This window comes from Peromyscus californicus, unplaced genomic scaffold (genome assembly GCF_007827085.1).
Source record: "Peromyscus californicus insignis strain IS unplaced genomic scaffold, ASM782708v3 Scaffold_4__1_contigs__length_199733344, whole genome shotgun sequence".
Taxonomy (NCBI): domain Eukaryota; kingdom Metazoa; phylum Chordata; class Mammalia; order Rodentia; family Cricetidae; genus Peromyscus; species Peromyscus californicus.
Window position 1 is genome coordinate 45,201 of NW_026294562.1, and position 7,730 is coordinate 52,930.

The following is a 7,730-nucleotide window of genomic DNA, read 5'->3' on the forward strand; positions in this document are numbered from 1 at the left end:
CATAAAACACCTGATAACAGAGCACATAAAATGGCTGCAGTGCATTATAGGTAGAAAGAGGCACATGAAGAAGAAAGATCACATGAAAAGATGTGAAGCATGATAATGAGCAGAGAAAGCTCAGCTTATTTGCAGCAGCTATTTTGGAGGTAGCCAATCCAGTCAGGGAGACCTAATCCACTCTTTTATTTATTTAGTTTTCTTTGCATTATTATTATTATTATTATTATTATTATTATTATTATTATTATTATTACTATTTTATGTGTTTGGATGTTTTTCCTGAATATTTTACAAGCCAGGCCATCTCCCCAGCTCCTAACACACACCAAAGAGTGGCATTAGTCCCTTCCAAGCATGGTACCTAGGTATTTAATATCCATTCACTAGGTCCACCCCTTCTCCATACCATTCTTTACACTGGGGATCAAGTATTCAGCACATGAACCTTGAAGTAACAAAAATAAATAAATAAATAAAACAAAAGGAACATTAGCAACCTGCCTCAGTCCATGGAGCCAGTGGTTTGCAGAACCAGGTGTAACACCAGTTGTCTTGGCTCAAGGCCCCACCCTCAACACCACACTAAACCCCTGATCTTTCTTCTCTCTGGCCAAGAGTGGGTCAAGCAGGCTCCTGCTTCTGTGTTTGCCTTGGCTTGCAGGATACTGACTGGGGTTTTCAAATGGAACTTTACTGACAACCCACAGAGACCAAAGGGAAATAAACAAGGGAAATATGATGACATACAATAAAGTATTGAGCTTATAAAGAATAGTCTTTTTTCTTTTAAAGGAATATTGTCTTAGCTTCTTATGGCTGTTCTAACAATTACCACAAATTTAGTGACTTGCAGAAACACAAATTCATTCTTTTGTAGGTCAGATGCCTAAAATCAAGGTGTTAGCAGAAGTGTAGAATAGAAAAGGAAGGTGGAGTCATTTGAGAACTACAGTACTTTTTTTTGTTTTGTTTTGTTTTGTTTTTTTTGGTTTTTCGAGACAGGGTTTCTCTGTGTAGCTTTGCGCCTTTCCTGGAACTCACTTTGGAGACCAGGCTGGCCTCGAACTCACAGAGATCCGCCTGGCTCTGCCTCCCGAGTGCTGGGATTAAAGGCGTGCGCCACCACCGCCCGGCACTACAGTACTTTTTAATTTACATTATACTGATAAAACACAAGAAAGAATGAAAATAAGCTTATTTTTAGGAGACCCTCAGTGGGTATGGTCCTTTATTTCAGCTCCTACCCACCAATCTTTCTGGCTTGCAGAGAGTGGGAGGGAATATAGGAAAAGAAAGTATGAAAAAGCATCCACAGGCCAGTGTTGAGAACTAGCCCAATGCTATGCAGAATGGTACAACCTTGGGAAACAACACAGACACCATATGGTACCGATTCCCTTTGTGTTGTAGAATATCAGGGCTGAGAGCACAACAGACAGACCCCTCTCTTGGTTTGAAAATCAAATGTCCCCCTGTGGTGGTTTAAATGAGAAATGTGCCCAATAGGCTTATATAGTTAGAGACTTGGTTCCCAGGTGGTGGCGCTATTTGGGAAGGTTATGGAATCTTTAAGAAGTGTGGCCTTAATGGAGGAAATATGTCACCAGGGTTTCTCTGTGTAGCCCTGGCTGTCCTGGAACTCACTCTGTAGAACAGGCTGGCCTCGAACTCAGAGATCTGCCTGCCTCTGCCTCTGAAGTGCTGGGATTAAAGGCATGTGCCACCACCACCCAATTAGGGGACCTTTTTAAATACAGCAAAACAGCAGGCCATCTACACTTATGAGTAGAAAATATTTGAATGCAAAATTACATTTGTTCTAAACACATGCAGACCCTTTTTCTTGTTTCATTCCTTAAGCAACATAGTTTAACAACTATACACAAGCACAAACATTGTTTTTTTTTTTTTAGTTTTTCGAGACAGGGTCTCTCTGTGTAGCTTTGCGCCTTTCCTGGAACTCACTCGGTAGCCCAGGCTGGCCTCGAACTCACAAAGATCCACCTGGCTCTGCCTCCCAAGTGCTGGGATTAAAGGCGTGAGCCACCACCGCCCAGCCAAGCACAAACATTGTAATGTATATGTCAAGAAAGATAGAGATGATTTAAGGACTATAAGAAAAATATGTGTAAATGATATGCAAGTTTTATCCTCTTAAGATAAGGGACCAGAGGCACCTTAGGGATTCTATCTTAAATAATGCTGAGTGAAGCCTGGTGGTGGCGGCGGCGGCGGCGGCCGTGGCAGTGGCGGTAGCAGCACACGCCTTTGATCCCAGCACTTGGGAGGCAGAGGCAGGTAGATGTCTGTGAATTTGAGGCCAGCCTGGTCTACAAAACAAGTTCCAAGACAGGCTCCAAAGCTAAACATAGAAACTCTGTTTTGAAAACAAAAACAAAAACAAAAACAAGCAAACAAAAAGAATGCTGAGTGAAGAGTGCCATTTGCTAGGATCCCCCTACTGAGAACTGGTACCTATGTAACAATGCTGACAAAATGTCACCTTTTCTTACTCTAGCTGCCAGACAGGGTTCCACAAGCAACAGGTAGAAAGAGCAGGAACACAGTCCAGCCAATGACAAAGGTAGGCAAAGTGATGCCACTGCTGACACCTGTGACATTGGTTGTTACAGACTCTGGCAGGAACTAGAATGGAAGTTTCCTACTTGTTGGACAGGAGAATCAGTCCATGGTGTGGTGATATTGTGTCCCCCAATAGATTGTGCATCCTAATAAACTTATCCAGGGTCAGAGAACAGAACACCCACTAGATAGACATAGAGGCCAGAACATGGTGGCACACACCTTTAATCCCAGGATTTGAGATCTCATGTCTTGCTTGTGAAATACATGTGTCTTTAATCCCAGGAAGTGATGGCAGGAAGCAGAAAAGTATATAAGGCGTGAGAAACAGGACTTAGAGGCTTTTAAGCTTTTAGGCTTTTAGCAGCAGTTGAGCTGAGATCCATTCAGGTGAGGGCTCAGAGGCTTTCAGTCTGAGGAAACAAGATCAGCTGAGGAGTTGGCGAGGTCAGGTTGGTTGTGGCTTGTTCTGCTTCTCTGATCTTTCAGAATTCACCCCAATACCTGGCTCCTGGGTTTATTTGTTTGTTTTTTTTTATTATTAATAAGACCATTTAGCGATTCGTGTTACACCATGGTATCTTGTGGTGGTATTTTACTTGTACTGAAATGTGATTTTAATTGTATGTTAATAAATAAAGTTGTCTGGGGTCAGAGCTATTAGAGCCATAGCAAGTGTGTGGCGGCGGTGGCGCATGCCTTTAAGGACCTGGAGGGCGGTACATTCAGGCAGTGACGAGGCAGTCACATGTTTGGGTTTGCAACCAATGAGAAGGCAGAACAGGAAGACTTTAAAGACATACACACAGGAAGTAGGTCCTTTTCGGAGAGCTCTCTTGGCTGGAGAGGATCCCTGAATCAGGAAGGGTGAGGCTCTTAGCTCTGACCTCTTGGCTTTCTTCTCTGAATTGGCTCTGTGTTTCTTATTTAATAAGACCGTTGGTTACATCTACAGTATCTCCTGTCACTTTGGCCCCCATCTCTGTATGCAGACCATGTTAGAGGATGATTAGCCCAGACTCTTGAGGTGGAGGAAGCAAAGCTACTTGCTCATGTCACAGTGGTAAGGACAGACTGAAGGATGGCAGAATGTGTCCCTTTAGCATGAGGGTTATTTGGAGCTCAAGGCAAAGGAAAAGCAGCAGGTCTAAGCACAGCTCTATGCTTTACCACTAAAAGCAGGGCTAGGTTCATAAGTGCCTCTACCCACTAAGCAATCTTCATTTTGCCACAGGATGGGGTTTGTAAAAATGTCCCACCTCTCCTCTACCATGGATATCTTTATACCCTGGAGGGCATCTCCAGAGGAATCTATGTAGATAAGCATTGCCAAACAGCCTTTACCCACATTAGTTTGTCAATTTATTTGCTTTCCCATACCTCAGACTGCCTTTCCTGGTCAATTACGTGTTCTCTGGTTAAGATGCTTTGTGAAGCCAAGTTCTAAGTTACTCATTTGAGTGCTCCTGTGTGTAACGTGATGTGCCTGTACTCTCGTGCACAATATTGTCTTGTTAATCTCTCTTTCCTTGATCTAGTTCACAGTTTTCATCAGAAAGCCTAAGAGAGTTAGATGGAAGAATTATTTGAGGCTTGTTTTCTTCAAGTTCACAAAAGCAAAAGCTTCAACTAAGGTAGACGTTCTCTCTGGACATTTTTGAGCCTGAATTCCCAAAAGGTAGTCTGGACAGTGGGAGATGCTCCTCCAGCACCATAGTGAGAGTCATAGAAAGGGAAGCCCTCTTCAGTCTAGCATGCCCTGTCTACTTTCTGGACCTCTGGCTGGCCAGGCACTTCCTCCTGAGCGAGGGAGACCCCTTCCCAGGTTCTGCAGACCATCAGCCCAGGCCTCGACTCTGCTCTAGAACCTAGAGACCCAGAGGCTGCAGAACTGCTGACAATGGTACTGGGATTCCCTTATTCACTCACAGCTTTGGCCTCCAGGATGGTGACACAGTAAATGCCTTGTTTAATCTACTCTGACATTAATGTGTGGTCGTCAGGAACTCCTTTGTAATGCTTCCCAACTGCCAAACACAGGTGTCTACCTGTTATTGGGTATACATGCTATATGTGGATATGTGTGTACTTGTACAAACGTATGCGTGTGAAGGCCAGAAAGTCAACACTGGATGGCATTCCTCATGTTCCACCCACCTTGTTTTATAAGACAGGGTCTCTCACTGGTTTGGAGATAACCAAGTAGGCTACTCTGACTGGCCAGTGAACTTCAAGGATGCTCATTTGTCTCTGATTCTTTACTACAGGGATATAAGCAGATGCCACCATCTAACCAGTTTTTCCAGGTGGTTTCTGGGAATTGAACTTAGGTCATCATATTCACACAGAAAGCACTTTACCAACTGAGTTATCTCCCTGGCCTTTAATAGACAGCTTGTGTGAATTATCAAAGTCCCTCTATTGCTACTGAAAATGGATGGTTACTATACCCCTGTACAAATTAGGAATTGAGACATAGAGCAAGCAGGCAACTTGGCTGAGCTGTCCCAGAGGCGTAAATTGAAAAACAAGGATTTGAACTTAGACCTTGGAGCTATAGAATTTGCATGCTGAACTGATTGTGGAGCAGAAAAAAAGCTAAAATAAACATATGGTTTGCTTATTAACCAAAGGCAAATACTTCCAAAAGCCAGAAGGCTTATGGAGGAAATACCAGACCCTAAAGTTCATCGAGGCTTTGCCTGTGGATTTTGTCCAATAACGTCACTGGCTGGAAAACCCAGAGACCACTTCAAATATGAGACTGGGTTTACTACCTAAAGTGCACCGGCCTATGGTAGACAACTCTAAAAGGAGTAATTTTCTCCTTCACCCCCTGCTTTTACCTCCGTGAAACAGTAGCACCAGAAGTGATCAAGGGCAAGAGCCAGGCCAGAAGCTTTCATTACAGGGTTGGGTTCTTTGGAGAGTTCTTCTCAGCTCTGTTGTTCAAGTTTCTGCTAACATGAAAGGAGGTTTGTCAGTGGTTTTGGCAGAACTTCATCTGAATAAATGGGCTGCCAGTTACCAGAGGACAAGTGTACCGCATGTTTGGCTCTGGTGTTGATGAGGTGCAGGGTGAGGATGCCCTGATCCTGGAATTTTGCTGCTTCCTCTCCTATCCTGTGACCTTTTGGAATATATGGCTCAAGTGGCAGAGGCAGATCCCTCGGGCTTCCCTGGGGATGGAAGAGGTGGGGTAGCCTGACAGATTTGTCTTAGACTTCTCCAGAGTAATCCCTAAGCCTTTCCCCTCCTCTACTTTTGTATATATTGTAGAATTATCTAGAAGAAATGTGATGTAAATGGAACAAATAATAACATAAGCAACTACTTTTTAAAAATGTTTAAATTGTTTTTGTGTTTAATACATGTTTGTTTATGTATTGAAGCCAGAGGCTGACATCAGGCATATTCCTCAGTCACAGCAAGTGACTCTTGCTGTCTCCTTAGTTTTGAGACAAGATCTCTCACTAAAACCTGGATCTTGAAGATTACGTTAGACTGGCAAATGAGCCCCAGGGATCTTCTTGTCTCTGTCTCCCTGCCCTAGTGTATCTACCCTAACACAGCTGGCCTCCAGGAAGTTGAGCAGACCTCTTTCCTGCTGCACCCACAAGGCCACGGAACCCAGGCCTGGCCACTATTTAGCTCAAGGAAGCCCTGTGCTCAGTGGTACAAGAGCTTCACTTTCTGTGACTTGAGGGTTCCCAACACTCAAACTTTCTTGCTCATCACCATCTCCAGGGGTCTAGGTAGATCTCAGCCAGAGCCTGACACTCTCTGGTGTCTCAGGAGGGGCAGGGGGAGGGGTGGGGGGAAAGTACCTCTAGCCTCTCCTGGGCATAGACCGAATGGAGACCATTCAGTGCCCTCATCTACTGTGCACAGCTGTTTATAGTGAAGAGGGTGATAGAAGTGGTGGATCAGTACTTCCTCTCACCTATCCTCGTCTGCCTGAACAGAGTAGTGTGATGAGGTAGACAACCTTGGTGGGCAGGACCACGAGACCCGAGTTGCTCCATGAGACATTGTCAGAAGGAACAGCAGCTTCTGTTAGCCTAGAAGGCTGGCCAGGACAGTGGGCTTTCTAGATTGGTGAAAGTCTCCAAGATAGTACATAACCTTCAAAGGGTTAGGGAAGATTCCCACTATCTCCGGTGAGGTTCATGTCTAAGTTGGAGGGCTTCCTCTCCTTGATCCCTCCACACTCTCTTGGAAGTCTTCACACATGTGCCTGTTGTTTCCTCAGTACTGCAGCTCAGCAACTCTTCTCTCATTCTAGGAAAGACTCCTTTTCAGTAATAGATGAACCTCCCCATCCCATCTCATTGCCAGGCAGCACCTACACAGAGCTTTTGTCTCAATTCGTCCCTCCAATTAGGAAAGGTGTCTGCTTCCAGGAGCGAGGGAACTAAAGTCTTCCATGGGGCATATGGACTCCAGAGCTCATGCTGAGACAGGAGCCTCAAATATCCACTCTCTTCTGTGTACTTCTCTTCCACCATATGCTTTCTGAGGAAACACCTAGTTCTCACATAGGGTGTGTGAACAAATGTGGGGTCTGCCACCATATTCACCCCATCTCAAAAAGGATCCAGAGTTAGTCAGGGGACCAGGTCCTCCAGGGCATAGGCTTGGATTCTGAGTATCCCACATCCTCACTGAGTCCTCTAGGAGCCACTTGGCTCTGACAGGTGAAGGCCCACAGTGGCTTGCTTAAGACCACATAGTAGTTAAAAGGTCTTGGGCTTTAGATTTGGCCACCATACATGAAAGCTGAACAATGATCTCTAAAGAGCCTGCCTCTTTCATGAAAGGCTCCTCAGGCAGCAAGTGTGGGTGTCTCCTGGCATTCCGGTGCTAGTCTACTTTGTCCCCATGGCTAGAACTGCTGGGTTTTGGTTCAAAAGCTGATGGCCTGGTAAGAGTTCTGCTGGCCTCCTTATGTACTGCCTACCAGAGTTGAGCCATGTGATGGCAGTTCTTGATGTGGTCAGTGTGAGGGCCAGATTGGGTTGGGTGGAACTAACTTGAGAAAAGGTTAACTGAGAGGCCACAGCAGTCAGTATGGACATCTTTCAGGCAATTGTCACATAGACGAAAAGAGGTCAGTATCACCACAGAAGGAAAGAAATGCAATG